Genomic DNA, 15,959 nt, shown 5'->3' on the forward strand with positions numbered 1-15,959 from the left:
AGAGAGAGAGAGAGAGAGAGAGAGAGAGAGAGAGAGAGAGAGAGAGAGAAGGAGAGGAGGACATCAGGGACCAACTACCCAGCTACATGGAAAGTCACGGAGAAAGAAGTAAAGTAAGATATACAGAATTAAGAAAGATAAAATCCCAGAGGCAAAAGGTAGTGGGGATAATTTAAGATAAGAAAATCTGGCTAGAAACAAGCCCAACCAAGACCAGTCATTCATAAATAATAATAAACCTCCATGTGTATGATTTATTTGGGAACTAGATGGTGAGCCCCCAAAAGAGCCTTAAAAAACCCAAAGAGTAAAAGATCATATAGCACCTTTCTTCCTTGATTTCTCCTTCCTCCCTTCCCTCTATCCCTCCGTCCCTCCCTTTCTTCCTTCCTTTTTTTCTTTCATTCTTTTGTAGCTCTGCCTTTCCTGGAACTCACTATGTAGACCAGGCTAGCCTCAAACTCCTGTTTCTGCCTCCCATGCGCTGAGATTAAAGGCATTTGCCACTCGGTTCTGCCCCGGTTGTGGGCTTTTCAGGAGGGTCATGGAAAGAATAACTGGGAAATCTGGTCCAAGATGATTTGGGAAGGGGAATGGGTCAACTTAGCCCTATGAATATGCTACCCATCTCATAAATAGTCACAAAAAGTTCTTTAACCCATAATACAAAACTCAGAGTGTTGCTACACACGTCCTCCCGCCAGCCCACTCTGATTTCTTTTCGGAGTGTGTGTACTACCTGGCTTTCCTTTCCTACATCCAGTTCTGCTGTAGCTGTTGGTCTTTGGCTGAACACTTTCCTTGGAGAAGACAAGGACCAAAGAGAAGCCTTCTTCACCCAATAAGAGAAGAACCTGCCAGAGTGTTTAGGAGAGTCTAAAATATGCAAATTTCTGCCTGTCTCCCAAAGAGAAAACACACACACACACACACACACACACACACACACTTCTAATGTCATCATCTGATTATGCTTTAAAATTATATTAATTCTAACAGAAGGAATCTAAATCTTGGAATTAGTTTTAAATGATTTGAATTAAATATATTTAATTTTCAAAAAAGCTGGATCATTAGTCAAATGAAGATTAATTGATACAAGCTGGAGAGATGGCTCAGTACATAAAATCCTTTCTACAAAAGTATGAGGAACTGTCTTCAGATTTTCAGACCCCGTGTAAATTCAGGAACAGCAGCCCACCTGATCCCTGTGAAAGACAAGTGGTGAGAGATTTACATCCAGGATAGAGTTTGTGGGTTCCAGGCCAGCTAGGGCCACATAGTGAGACTCTAGCGTAGCAAAAACAGAAAACAAACAAAAAAATAAATCTTTTTTAAAAAAGGGGAACTGATAGATGGCTCAGCTGGTATAGGCATTTGACACCATGCCAGATAACCTGAATTCCATCCCATAACCCACACAGTGGAAGGAGAGAGCCAAATTCCTGACAGTTATTCTCTGACCTCCACACATGAACCACAGATTGCTTGTGTGCACACACATGCACACACATACACACACAAACACACATCAAACAAGTAATATAGTTTGATTTTTTTGTTTGTTTGTTTGTTTAAGGCAAGATCTCTCTGTATAGACCAAGCTGGCCTCAAACTCACAGAGATTCTCCTGCCTCTCTCTCTACCAAACCCTGAGATTAATGACATGTACCATTAAGACCAGCATAGTAAATGTAATTTAAATTTTGTTTCAATCTAAACAGGGCAGGGGAGATAGCTAGCAAGGAAAGCACTTACTACACGAACATGAGGTTTAGAGTTCAGATCTCAGCACTCACAAGTGCCTGGTGGGCGTGACTGTGGCAACCTGTGGGAGACAGGGAAACACGGGAATGAACTGGGTAGCAAGACTAGCCATATTGGCAAGTTCTAGGTTTGACTGAGAGGTTCTGCTTCAAAGAATCAGGTCGATAGCAACTGAGGAATCCTCTTCATGTTGGCTTTGGGTCTTCACATGTAAGCAAGTGCACACATTTGCTCTCATACCTATGTACATACATGTGTAAACACACACAGAAACATATATACACCACACAGAGACATGCAGAAAAAATTTGAATGTATTTTATTGCTTGTTCATTTATTATAGTTTTGCTATAGACAATTGAACACTTCATCACCAGCAATCTTGGCCTGTGGATGTGAAGAGGTTGGGGAAGAGCAGGCAACCACCGAGATGGGGTCTGAGACAGAGTGGGGATTCTTTGTTTTGTTTTCTTAAGATTAAAAATCCGATGTAGGGGCTGGAGAGAGATAGTTTTAAGAGGGAAGGACAAAGTTACTGGAGAAAGGAGTTTATTAATAGAATAAGGGCCTTACTTTAATTAGAATTAGGGAAGTTTGGGGCTCATAGAATTGAAAGTCGTGGTGTGTGTGTGTGTGTGTGTGTGTGTGTGTGTGTATGCCATGAAACATATATAGAGGTCAGAGAACAGTCTTGAGTGTTTCACATACAGAGGTCAGAGGAGAGTCCTGAGTGTTGGTCCTTGACTTCCATCTTGTTTGGGATTGGGTCTCTTGCTAACCAGGATAGCTCAGGAGCACGAAGGGATTCTCTGGTCTAGGCCTCCCATCTCTCTGTAACTGCACTGAGATTACAAACCCTGCTACTGGCTTTATGTGGGTTCAGGGTTCTGAACTTGGGTCCTAGCATCTGTACAGCAAGTTTTTACCCACTGAGCCATGTCCTCAGTCTAACGTTTCAAAACTCATCTTGCCAGTCTCTCTCTCTGTATTTCCTGAAATCAATTGGCTCTCCTTAGACTGGCATTTAACACTGCTTGGTAGACAATGATGAAATTTACACTGATCAAATAGCAAGGATCCCAAATAAAACAAGGCAAAGAATTCTGTTCTCTGGGGCCCATGTCCACCTTTGACACACACTTCCGATTTCTTTGAGACATGGTCCGACTTGGACTAGAAGAAGCAAAGGCACATTATTAATAAACCAAGGCAGGAGAGGGACTTAGGAAAGGGGACTAGAGAAAAACAATGCCGGACATGGTGGCTTACACTGTGATCTGAGCATTCAGGCTCAGGAAGGGGACTCATGGGGATCCCAGGAGTGAGGCCAGTCTGGAGTACATAACAAAATACTACCTCAAAAGTCAAAAACAGAATGGATCTGGATAGAGGTCTCAGTCATTGAGAGCATTGGCTGCTCTTTCAAAGGACCAGGGTTTGATTCCCAGCACCTAGATGGCAGTTTACCATCACCTGTTACTCCAGCTCTAGGGGATCAGTTGCCTCCTTCTGACCTCCACGGGTACCAGGAATACACATGGTACACAGAAATACATGCGTCCATGGCACCTAGACACGTAAAGTACTTTTTAAGAATTTAGTCAAAAAAAAAAAAAAAAGAAAGAAAGAAAAAGACAGGAAGAGCAGGGGAAAAAGAAGCAAAGAAGGAATGGGAAGGGAGGGGTTCCTTCTTCACCGCTGTGGTTGGTAGGGGCATCATCCAATCCATCAGTGTCCAAACAGAACAAAGAGGCAGAAGGGTGATTGCTTTCTCGGGAACTAGGGTTCCCTTCTGCTGCAGGAATCCCCCTAGTCTTTAGGTCTTCATATCTTTGGATTACAGCTGTTTCTCTGGTTTGCAGGCAGCTGGTCATGGGGTTTCTTGGTCTCCATAATCACATGGGCCAACTCACATGATAAATATATTAATTTTGTATTTTCCTTTTGGATACATTTTTCTGGAGGGCACTAATACAACTTATCTTGAAAGAGATATAAATGAGTTAAAGATAGATGAAATCTAGAAAGATTTGAGTTTGTTCTAGAGAGGTAAAGGCATCTAGGAAAATTGGACCGTTCACAGCTATATCCTTTGGATTTTTGCTGTTTTGTTTTTGCTTGTTTTGGTTTTTTTTTCCCATCAAGTAAAAAACAGGGCCTTTTGCTGAGAGTGTATAGCCGTGGATAAAAAGCAGGAGGCTTGGGAAAGTGGCGCAGGGTGCAGAGGGACTCACAAGAGCAAATACAAGGATTTTCTGTACACCAAGGTGGGAAGGGAGGAAGAACACAGGAGCAGATACAAGGACTGTCTGTATACCAAGGTGGGAGATAAAAATATTCTACCCATATTCTTCTCAAGGCACATTCAATTCAAATACGTTATCCATCAAATTTTGCACTGATGGAAGGTATGGCACTCTCCTCCAAGCTTCCTGGCACTGGCCACCACTCCTTATAGTTTGTGTCATGGTTGTACAGTGAGGATCATCCTGCTAGCCACCTCACTCAGTGTCAAGTCCAGGAACTGATTATCTGAGGTTCCTGAGTTTGGGAAAGCAAGCAGCAGAACTTGGGGTAGAGACTTATTCTAAACGCACCGGAATACATTTGTCTTCTGAGGTTAAATAGCAAAAGTTCTGATAGTAAATTTGTTAGTAATACAGTTTTGTGTGTGTGTGTGTGTGTGTGTGTGTGTGTGTGTGTGTGTGTGTGCACATGCACAGGTGTGCGTGCATACCTGTGCCCGCCCCTGGGTACAAATATGCCTGTTAAACTGTCTGCTGTATTATACTCCCCTGAGGGAAGATCTCTTTTCTGAGTAAGTTTCACATCTCCACAGGCCCTAAAGGTGCCTTTTCATGGGTTGTGTGCCTAGTGTTTAATGAATGAATATGTAATCCCAGCTTGAGACAGAAGGGTAAGGCCAGTCTGGGCTACAAAATGAGTACCAGGCTAGCCAGGACAATGTAGCAAGGCCCTCTCTCAAAACAAAGCATCCCCAAAACAATAGAAATATTTCACTCCTTCCTTTCTCCATTTTCCTTGGTTTTAACTAACCTTTTTGGAAATTAATTCAGGAACTCAAAAGAGAAGCTAAAAGAATAATTGGGATCACTTCTAACCATAATAGTAATCACCTACCCTTTCTTTCTCCTTTTCTACCCTTCATTTTGGAGAAAACCTGACTCCATCTCAGGAAATGGGTGCTGTGGAGTGTATAACACGTTCTGGCTCTGAGTCAAATGGGCATTGCAAGAGCATGTGAAAGTGGCTTTGCTCGCCACACGAAAGCATTCATTTAAGCAGCACACGGTTTCGATCTCTTATTACCTTTTGGAAGGGTAAAGCATTAGGGGACGTAAAGGTATCATTACTGCAGGAAAACTGCTGACTAAGGAATGCCTGAGTGGTAAACAGCTCCTAGAAACTGCCCTGGTGAGCGGGAGATAAGGCTCGTTGTTCATTGAACCTGCACCCGATCGTACACGCCTTGATTAAAAAGGAACAGTAATGACATGTAACCTTGAACAAACACTTACAGCTCTGCCACTTGTTCTTCATATGTAACTGTATCTTTAGACAAGGTGGCAGCACCTCCGTTCCAACAGAAAGATTAAGAGATTTCTGGAGACGTTTGCAAAGCCTTTGTTTCTGCGTGTTTGTGTTTAATTCTGCTGACATTAACACAGAGTCGGTGTCTAATAAATATTCATCGAAGGAGTGGGTGAGTAGAGACAGACTCCACTGGTAAGGATTAATAAAAACATTTTCCCAGGAAGAGGCAGAGAAATAATGTCTCTAGAATGTCTTTTTCAAGCACCCAAGCACTGTGTTAATCAGTTGGGGGTTTGGAGAAAAAGAAAAAAACCACACACCTCCTAAGATGGACTCAGGATGGAGGTTAGCAAGACAAAAGTAGGTGCAGCCGTATTCAAAGCACCTGTGGATTCTACTTCTGGTGACGAACAACACACCAGCAGACAAGAACACTGGATTTAATTTTCTATGGGCTACTCATTAGCTGTAGTAATAGGAGCGGCGGGGCTGCGTCCCCAGCACCCGGCCGCCCGCATGGCTAGCTTATGCCCTGAAATAATTACATGGAAACTGTATTTTTTTAAACACTGCTTGGCCCATTAGTTCTAGCCTCTTATTGGCTAATTCTCACATCTTTGATTAACCCATTTTTAATAATCTGTGTAGCACCAGGAGCTGGTGGCTTACCAGGGAGGATCTTAACCTGCATCTGTGTCCAGCGGGAGAATCATGGCGACTGTCTGACTCGGCTTCTTTTTCCCAGCATTTTGTTCTGTCTACTCTGCCTACCTAATTTTCTGTCCTATCAGGCCAAGCAGTTTTCTTTATTAGTTAACCGATAAAAGCAACAGATAAGATACAAGACCCACCTCCATCAATTAGCTGTGGGTCTTGATGTGTCATATGGCTCAGGGTCTATTTTCCCAATTGGAAAGTAATTTCTGACAATTACAGACGTGGCATAGTTTGGACCTTAAGTGCTCCAAAAGGCCTGTGAACACTTTTAACAAGTGGTACCCACTGAGAGGTCTTCTACTAATTGGGACTATGCCCTCAAGAGGATAATGGGAATCCTGCCCACTGCCCTCTCTCTTTCCTACCCATGGAGTCAATACTATGCCACAGGCTTATACTGTAATGCACCACTACAGGCCCAAAGATAGTAACTTCAAAAAGTAAGTCAAATAAAGCTTTGAGCTTTTGAAACTTTTCTTACATGGATGGATGGATGGATGGATGGATGGATGGATGGATGGATGGACGGACGGACGGATTGCAAGTGTGTGAATACCAAATGCATAGTGCATGTGTGAAGGATAGTGGACAATTTCCAGGAATCAGTTCTCTCTTTCCATCATGCAGGTCCTGGGGATCAAACTTAGGTCATCAGGCTTGGCAGCAAGCACATTTACCCCTTGAGATAGTTTGTCATCCCCCATAAACTTTTGCTATTTATAAGCTAATTATCTCTGATAGTCTGTTACTGTAATGGAAAACTAACATGATGCCAATACATATAGGGTAGAGCCCAGCACATTCATCTCCTCAATGAACATGTATGAGTCAGGTACTAGGAACACAAGAACAGAAAAGACACCAGGTCTTGGAGAACTTAGAGTTACATGGGAAATAAATATAAATATAAATAAATGAACACTGAGGCTATTATGGACGGCATTTTAGAGACGAGGAAGAAGGTCCAATTGGACTGGTTAACTCAAGGAGGCTATTTTATTTCGAGAAGCAGCGATCGAGCTGAGATTTGGAAAGGAAAGAAATGGGAAGTTCATTGCAGACCACCCAGCAACATGCGCAGAGGTAGACTGGCATGAAGCGGCTGACTATTTAGGGAACTACAGTTGGCTGGAGCAAAGGTCAAGTGTGGGAGAGAAGCAGGAGATGGCAGGGGAGGCAGGCGGAGGCCAGATCTTGAACAGTGTTGGGTGCTAGAAAGTAAACGCCACCACGAAAGGCGTGGGGAGCCCTGCAGAGTTTTATGGAGGGGCAGTCAAAGATAGATTCACATTTATGGACAACACTATGACCGCAAGGTGGCTGAATAACTTAGGGGATGTGGCCTGGATGTAGGAGGCCCAGGGTGAGGCCGCTAGAGTAATCTAGGTTTGTTGTTGTTGTTTTCCTTTTTTTTTTTTTTTTTTTGTTTTGTTTTAAAGACAGAAACTGGGCTAAAGTAACAGGATGGGAAGAAAGATTCAAAGCAGGTCTAGCAGAGTGCAGGGCAGACAGTGAAGAAACAGGAAGTGTCCAGAAAGGTCTCTAGCCAGCTAGGTGGGTGGCTAGCATTCATCAGGACTGAGAAGTCACAGGCAGAGCAGAGCTGGGGTGGGAATGGGCATATGAACAAAGTGCTTCTGGGTAGTGGGGTTCATTTTTAGCGTCAGTGAGTTGTCTGTGCAGGCATCCAGGATACCCTTGGCTATGTGACTCTTAACATGAGGTGTGGACAAGACTTATCGTCTTCTAATACATATTGTCTTTGATTCAATGGATTCAATCCCCTTCCCTCTTCTTTTAGTTTTCCTTGCTCACTTGCTCCTCCTCCCTATCCCCCCACTCCATCTTTGGTTTGTTTTTCTTGCTTGTTGAGTACATGGACATAAAAAACTACATATCCCAACTTCACCTGCAACCGGGCACGGTCATATGACTAAGATGTGTTCTAGACAATAAAAGCAAATGGACATTCATGTGGGAAGTTCTACAACCTCCTCTAAGGTTTTGTCCTCATGGAGCCTACACCCTTTTCTTTGGTTCTTTCTCGCCATCATTTCCTTGCCTGGAAGACAGTTGCTGCTGTCTCAAACACTAAGGCTGAGACAACTTAAAGAGGATGGGGTTGTCTCCTGGCTCTGCCGGAAGGAAGCAGCCGTATGGGCCAGTCAACAGCACCTGCGGGAACTGCGGGCGCATAATGTCTAAGGCTATATACAGATGCCCAGGGACTTGTCTCTGACCCAGTGGACTTTCTGAACTAAATTTACAAAGTTACACTTATTTCTTTTGTGCTGTATGCATGCAGCTCATGAGCTTTCAAGACTTGGTTCTTTACCAGTGAACTCTCTCTCTGGCCCTGCTGTGAATACTTTCGTGAGAAAGAAAAGAATTCAAGTCTAACCTTTTGTTTAAATTTTTTTTTTCATTTTTGATAACTCCAAGGACTGAACCCAACCTACACGTGTAAGGCTCTATCTGCATTGACAATCCTTTCTGAGCTCTTATTTTGAGACAAGAGCTAAATTGCCCAGGCTGGCCTTAAACTCACTCTGTAGCTCAGCTGGGCTGGTCATCCATCCTGCCTCAGACTCCCCAGGAGTTAGGAATACAGAGTTGTGCCACACTAAACAAGACCTGCTTAAGATTTTTTTGAACCACCAAAATTCTAGCAGATTCTCAGCTGTAGCAAAATCTAATCCTAAATTATCACACAATGCATGGGAAGAAATAAAAGTCACCAAAAAGGTCCGGGTTACCCAGGGACCGTATGTAGAGACAAGGAAAGGAGAAGAACCAACAGAGCAGAGAAGGCAGGAGTCTAAGCGCCCACCTGTATTTCTTCCAGCTGCTTCAGAAGGGTTTTTGTTTTTCTAATATGAAACAAGAATGTCTTCCTACTCACCAAACAGTTAGATCAGTGCCCGCTGCCACAGGCTTCCTAACTCCACATGGGAAGGAACACGGCTGAGTGTCAAGTGAGGAAAGCAACTGCAATGATTTTCATGGCTTTATTAAGATACATGTCACAGACCATATAATCCAGTGTTTTCTTTCACCGTTGTCGTGGGGCCATTCAACAGTCCCCACAGTCTCCTTCTGATGCAGTTTTTGTCCTGCCAAAAGAAATGACATTCAGTGTCCATTAGCAGTGACTGCTATTCCACAGTAATGACCCTCTAACTGTTGTCATCGTGAGTTCTCTGTGACTTACAAGCGAGCCAATGTCACTTTCCCATAGGCATCCCCCGAGTGCTCCTTAAGTGACAAGGACAGTGGGAGAACAACACTGTGCTCTTTCCAAATTCTCCACTCAGAAGCAATTTCAGACATTTCAAGAATGCCTGTTTGACCCTGACCCAGATTCCCCAATTGTTAACATTTTACGACATCTTTTTGCTTATTTGTGTGCATTGTTTTCCTGAGCAATTTGGGAGGAATTTACAGGCATAATGTCCTGTTATCCCCCAATACGTTAATACACACAGGAACATTCTCCTCATAATTACAATGCAAACATCGATACTATCTAATTCACAGTCCACATTACGTTTTTCCCTAAGTCCCTCAATAGTATCTTTTATGGGTACACGATTCAATCCAGGACCACACAGTGCATTTAGCTGTAATGTCTCTCTCATCTCCTTTGCTCTGTGAGTCTGTCAGCCTTCCCTTGTCCTGCATGTCACTGGCATTTTCAAGGAATGAGGCCATTAATTCTGTAGGTGTGCCTCATTTTGGGGTTACCTGCTGTTTTCTGGTGACTGGTCTGAGGCCATGCATTTGGGTCTTGTTTTGTCTTCTCATTAGATCCTGCCAGAGCTACATGATGGTGATTTTGTACTGATGCTGTTGGACATGGCCGCCTAGCTAGGGTGCTGTCTGCCAAGTTTCTCTTCAGAAAAGTTAATTAGTAAGCATTTTGCACTTATTAATAAGGTAATAATAATCATGGTGTAAATATACTGTTTCTCAATAAATTTCCCTCTGCTGAGTTTTAATATATTGAGGATTCTTGCCTGGACTAATTAATTAATGGCAATTTTCTAATCCTATCATAAGGAGCATCCTTCTGTCTCTACTTGTAATTTAAGTTATAGAGTCTCCAACAGTAACAGGCGAGCCACTTCTTAACACGTTTACTTACTTGCCTGGTTCCCCTATAACCAATTTCCTGACTGCACCACCTGAACCCACTCAGGCCTAGGGAAGGGCAGATAGGTAGTGCAGGGTGGAGAAACGAGGCACAGCACAGTGTCACCAGAGACATAAATCGTCTGTGCTGAAGACGGACCTTTCTTCCATGGAGCTCCAAGCACCTCCACTTGTGATCTCACATTTGTTATGCCCAGAGAGATGTCATCGAATCCCAGAAAGGAGAGAGTGACTATCCTCAAGTGCTCTTTGTGACTGACTGGCTTCAGGATGATAGCGAGAGCTTTCGAAGCCCAAACATGGCGAGACAGTCACATTGCATGCACACTTTCTCATCCGCTAAAACATGTGAATGGCTAGACATGCTGAATCGCACATTGCTTACAGGCATGAGATGTTTTCAGTTGGATTAACACCTTAAAAACCTAGGAGCCGCCCCCCCCACCAAGTGGGGAACAATTTTAAAATCCACTCAGAGACAATACCAGGTGATTTTTGCACCCTCGCTAACTCCCTTTCTGTTGCTGTTGAGGAGAGGAAGGGTGGGGTTCTACAGGATTTCTACACAAACACAGGATTTCTACATCTACTATGGAATGGCACTGTCTAGGCTGGGGTGGTGGGGAGGCAAGCCAAGAGAAATTGGGGGATTGGAATGCATTTGAATGATGTCTCTGGACAAAGAGAAAAAAGACAAAAAAAAAAAAGTCCTCTTTGGTTTCTGGTTTAAAACACAAAAAATGTGTGAAGGGAGGAGTGACTCTCTCTCTCTCTCCCTCCCCTCCCCCCTCTTTGCTACTGCAGTTCTTGGGCTGCTTAAGCATTAATAACGTTCCAAAAATGCAACAGATTTTGTTTCTGCTGCTACCGCGTATGCCAGGCATCTGGGGTGAGATGAGGGAAATGGGAACTCGAAAGCCTTAGAAACTGATTATCACAGAAGCCCCTGGTAGCAAAGTCGGTCTCTTTTCCCGCATCAATTACAAAGGTTTAGAAATTAAGGGGCGGGGGGAGTGTAAGACAGGAAAGAAGTATCTCTGGTTACTGCGTACCACTGTCCCCACGTTGTTTCTGGACATTGCCAAGTCAGATTTGTGAAAATGAAGCCCCATTTGTAGGGCAATGTATATGCAATGTGACCAGAGAGCATGGAGGTTTTCTCTAATTCTGCCAATTGGCTTAAACATTCAAAGGAGTAGAATCTGTTTCTAAGTGGCCACCCAATGAGCCTATATATAATTCCAAGGACAGTGTGGTCCTTGGGAGCATTTTGGAAATATCTTTGGAATTAACTTCAGAGTCAATGAACTGCCTTTAATTTTAGGCTTGTGACTATAGCAACCATTTTTCCCCTACCCAAACTAGGTTTGCCAACCCTTTATTATCCACTTTTATACCCCTAATTTGACTTTAAAAGATTTTAGATTTTTTTTTTTAATCACTCTTGAAAATCTCTTAATGCAACTCAAAGGGACATGTCATTAGTGATTATTAGGACACTAATAACTACTCACTGAGCTACCTGGGAGGTGCAGACACTGCATTTATTTTCACTTACTGTATTCTCTCTTTCTCTTCTCCTTGAGACACAGTCTTAGATAGCCCGGGCTGGACTGGCGTGTGCTACATAGTTAAGGATGGCTTCAAATTTTTATCCTCCTACTCCACATCCAGTGCATGCAGCATGCACCATTGTGCCCAGTTTTATGTGGTGCTGGAGCTCAAATCCAGGGTTTTCCGCAGGCTAGGATTGCACTCTGCCAGCTCAGCTTCTTCTCCAGCCCACTTTTTCTCATTTTCCCAATAAGGACACCGAGGCTCAGAAAGACATTAAACAGTTGGGTCAAGGTGACAAGAGCAAACAGACAAAGCCCAACTTGCCACAAGTCACCTGTTTCCAAAATGCAGGTTTTATTTTCTGGGTCACCCTAATGAGAACCCCACAATTGTTTTTTGAGTAATAACATTAACCCCAGAACTATGCCCTTGCTCGCCTACTGTGCCAACAAGGCCATTTCAAGGCCCGGTGCTTTATTTACTGCGTACATTCCTGCTCTGTTTGCTTAAAACCTGCCCCGTTATTGTGTTGGCCCCATCTCCTATTTTATTTCGCAGGGAATATGCTTACAACTGAAATCTCATGGAAAGTTACCCATGAGTGAACACAGCAAGTGTTAATATTGCCGTTTAAAACAATGATTCGCAGGATGGAGGTGGAGGGGGTGGGTGTTCATCCACGTGCGCATGCTCCAGAATCCCAAGGCGGTAAGGGAGGGTGGCTCCGGGCCTGGTAGAAACACAAAGCAGTGCTTTCCTTCTGCGCCTTTGTGCTCCGTGATAATTTCCATTGAATTCCGGAGCGTGAAAAGACGGCCTAAGATGTTTGAAAGTTTATCAAACAGTACGGGGTGTTTGAAAGCATGTAAAATACAATATTCTTGCATAATTGGCTTTGTGTTCTACACGTCTTTGCTTCAGTACAGGAAGACTCCAGCGGTAAAAGCTGGAAGTATCAAGGTTGAAGAAAACGTCCTGTGATGCCCATTGTTTAATAATTCAATGCAAACCTTCCTTATTATGTCTCTAAAAAGGTTTTTTCTTTCTTTTTCTTTTTTTAATCGTTGTTCCATGAGGAGAGCTGGGGAAAGAAGCTGCTGCCTCTGGGCACAGACTCGGAGACTCAGCATGAAGAAGCTGCAGGAGCCGCGCACACCAAACCTGCCTGCAACTCAGCCTGTGAGACACACTTAGACCCAGTGCTCCAGCGCGTCTGCTCGGCACACAGTCGTCAACAACAGGATTTCTGAGCAGATTGACAGCTGCTGTGTAAACAGCCAGGTGTTAGAAACCGCTCCATTTGCACTCGTCTATTGTTTGCTCAAGGAATTCGAGTGTGTGTCCTTGCGCCTGACACAGGTCAAGGCGAGGCGTGTTGGAATAGTGAAACGCTACATTTAAAAAGCCCTGAACAAATGCCAACGGTGCTTCAGGCCCGTCCTCGTTTAGTCAAATGTTTCTAACCCCGTTTTCTTTCACCGTCTTCTCCTTTTCAATTATTCATGACTTGACGGTAGGATCCGTAGGCTTCAGGGACCACATCTGTTTGATTCAGCAGTGTGCGCTCAGCAGACAGCACAGTGTATGTGGTCCAGGGCTGGTATCCGTGGCTCAAGAAGCCGAAAGCTCCGTTGGATTTGGCTCCGAGCCAGTCTTTGCCTGGGGCTCCTCCTAATTCATCAGGTAGAGTTACTAAAATCGGGAAGGGCCACCACCTGAGGCCCTTCTGAAACCCGTTTGGGAAGCAGAGCTCTTTGGGCAATTGCTACTTCTCTCCTTGCCGTGTGGGGAGAAATCGGCACTTTGAGACATCACCGTGGAAGGGTTTTCATGTCACTGCTTTGGGAATGTAAAAAGGGAGCTGTTTGGGGGATTGATTCCAGTGGCGAGATGTCTGGAGCTTGGTCTCACCACCACCACCATCACTGAGGCAGAGGCCAGGGAGGGGTGGAGCCCTACATAGCAGCCAAAACCACCAGTATGGCCTGCAGGGATAGTTCTTCAGAGTCCCTGATCCATGCCAGAGAGACCAGCTCACTGGCACAGGCTTGAGAGGAGGCGACACTTGCCCTGGAAATAAATGTTCCCAGGGCAGAGGAACAGGTAAATGGAATCCCAAAGCTGAAGGTGGGCTGGAGCTGGGGGTGGAGGGACAGAGCCTAAAGACTCAGGAGACACAGTACCATATGGACAAGGAAACCCTCTGGCCAGCCCCCTCCATGTCACCATTCTGATGTAGAAAGTGTGTGTTAGCCATATTTTCTGGGGTGTAAAATGCCATACTATTAGGGAGGATATTGGAAGGATGGAAGTCAAGCTTAACTGAGAACACAGCAAGGAAGGTGATTCCCATTAGAACATGCAAGTCAAGTCACCCAAGGAGCCACAATTCGTCCCTTGAGATCTCCATTGCATTGGTCTGGAGGGCAGCCCAAAAAAAGCACTGGTAATTTAAAAACAAAAACCAAAAACTTCTCAAGTGATTCTAGCATCAGCTAAGGGTGAGAAACACTGTGAACGGGGGTCAAGCAAGGATGGGAATCAAGCTGGGGAAGTTGTTAATCCACTTAGTTCCTTGTCTCATGGATCACCCTCACCTGCTGGCTCAGCTCATCCCAGGCACCAGGATCTTGTCCTAGCCTATTTCTAGCTCAGAGAAATTTGAGGATGCTGATTTTAGTAGCTCAGATAACTCAGCTAATTGAGATAGCCTCCTCTGCACTTGCCTTCTGAAAACACGGCCATGCCCTGAATGAGTTGACGTCTAAAAGCTATGCATTTTAAGCAGGATTTAGGGGCGTAACACGGTGCTTTAACTTTTGACTGGGATTACCGACCTCAAATAAAAATACGAGATGCTTGGTTAAATTTTATTTGTAAATAATCAATTGATAAGTTTATAGTGCATTATATGAAATATTTAGGACCTACTTATACTAAAATGTACTTGTTTATCTGAAATTCAAACCCACAGAGCATCTGTAGTTCTCCTATAATCTTTGGGCCTAAATACTGAGTTCAAATTTAAAAGAATATGACAGTGTTTTATGTGTGTGTGTGTGTGTGTGTGTGTGTTGGAAATGAAAGAATTACATTACTGGGTGTGAGTTGGGTGGATGTAATTTCTCAGCTGTCTATAGATGTTCAAGTTGACACTTTACCTACATTGTGCCCCTTGCACTCTCAAACATGTTCGGTTTGAGCAAGTACTTGGCTAGTACCCTAGAAATTTCTGGTTTTTATGCTGGAAGCTTGAAGTACCAAAATGTGGATCCCTGAGGTGCTAACACACAGGATGAGGTAGACACCGGTCATCTAGGATCCCAGAGGAGACTGGATGGCAAATCTTTTCGTTGTCTTGAGCATGTGCCATACACTGATGGGCGTGGAAAGCCCCGGAAACTTTCATTCTGTTTTGGGTTGGGGAACTTCTCCTTGCCTACCAGGTCTTAGAATTAAGGAACACAGCAGGGAAACTGGTGGTATCTGCCTCAGACTGATGACGTTCATCTTCCTGGGAAGGGCCATTTGGAGACAGGAAGACAGGAAAGAGAATGTGACCTTGATTTCCTTTGGGAGCTGGGGAGCTAGTTTTTCGCTAGAGGAAGACACTCAGTGCTGAGCCGACTCTGCTCTTTGTACCAGTCTGTCACTGTGTGTCCCTCTCACTGGAGTGGCCTGACCATATGTCCCACTTCAGGCCGCTGAGAAAGCTCAGCCCTGATTCATGTTGGTTCATCTGCATCACTGTGTGCAAACCCCATCCTCCTGGGTACCTTCACTGTCTACTCAACGTCCGATGCCAGCCTCAGTTGACCCTTCGCATTGCTTACCAGCCTTTCTTCTCTGGGCTTTGACCATCTCCTTCCACCAACTCTTCTGTGTAGTAATAGGAGCGGTGGGGCCGCGTCCCCAGCACCCCAGCCGCACCCCGGCCGCCTGGCTAGCTTATGCCCAGAAATAATTACACGGACACTGTATTCTTTTAAGCACTGCTTGGCCCATTTCTATCTAGCCTCTTTTAGGCTAACTCTTGCACCTTGCTAGCCTATCTCTAATAATCTGCTGTAGCCCACAGGTGGCTTACCAGGGAGATTCTAGCCTACGTCCATCCTGGGTCGGAGCTTCATCGTGTGTGCCTCAGAGAGCAGAGCTCTCGCCTCTGCCCGCAAGAGTGGAGCATCGTGTCTCTCTGAGGCCTCTGCCCCCGA

Source organism: Microtus ochrogaster, assembly GCF_000317375.1.
Source record: "Microtus ochrogaster isolate Prairie Vole_2 chromosome 6 unlocalized genomic scaffold, MicOch1.0 chr6_random_2, whole genome shotgun sequence".
Lineage (NCBI taxonomy): Eukaryota > Metazoa > Chordata > Mammalia > Rodentia > Cricetidae > Microtus > Microtus ochrogaster.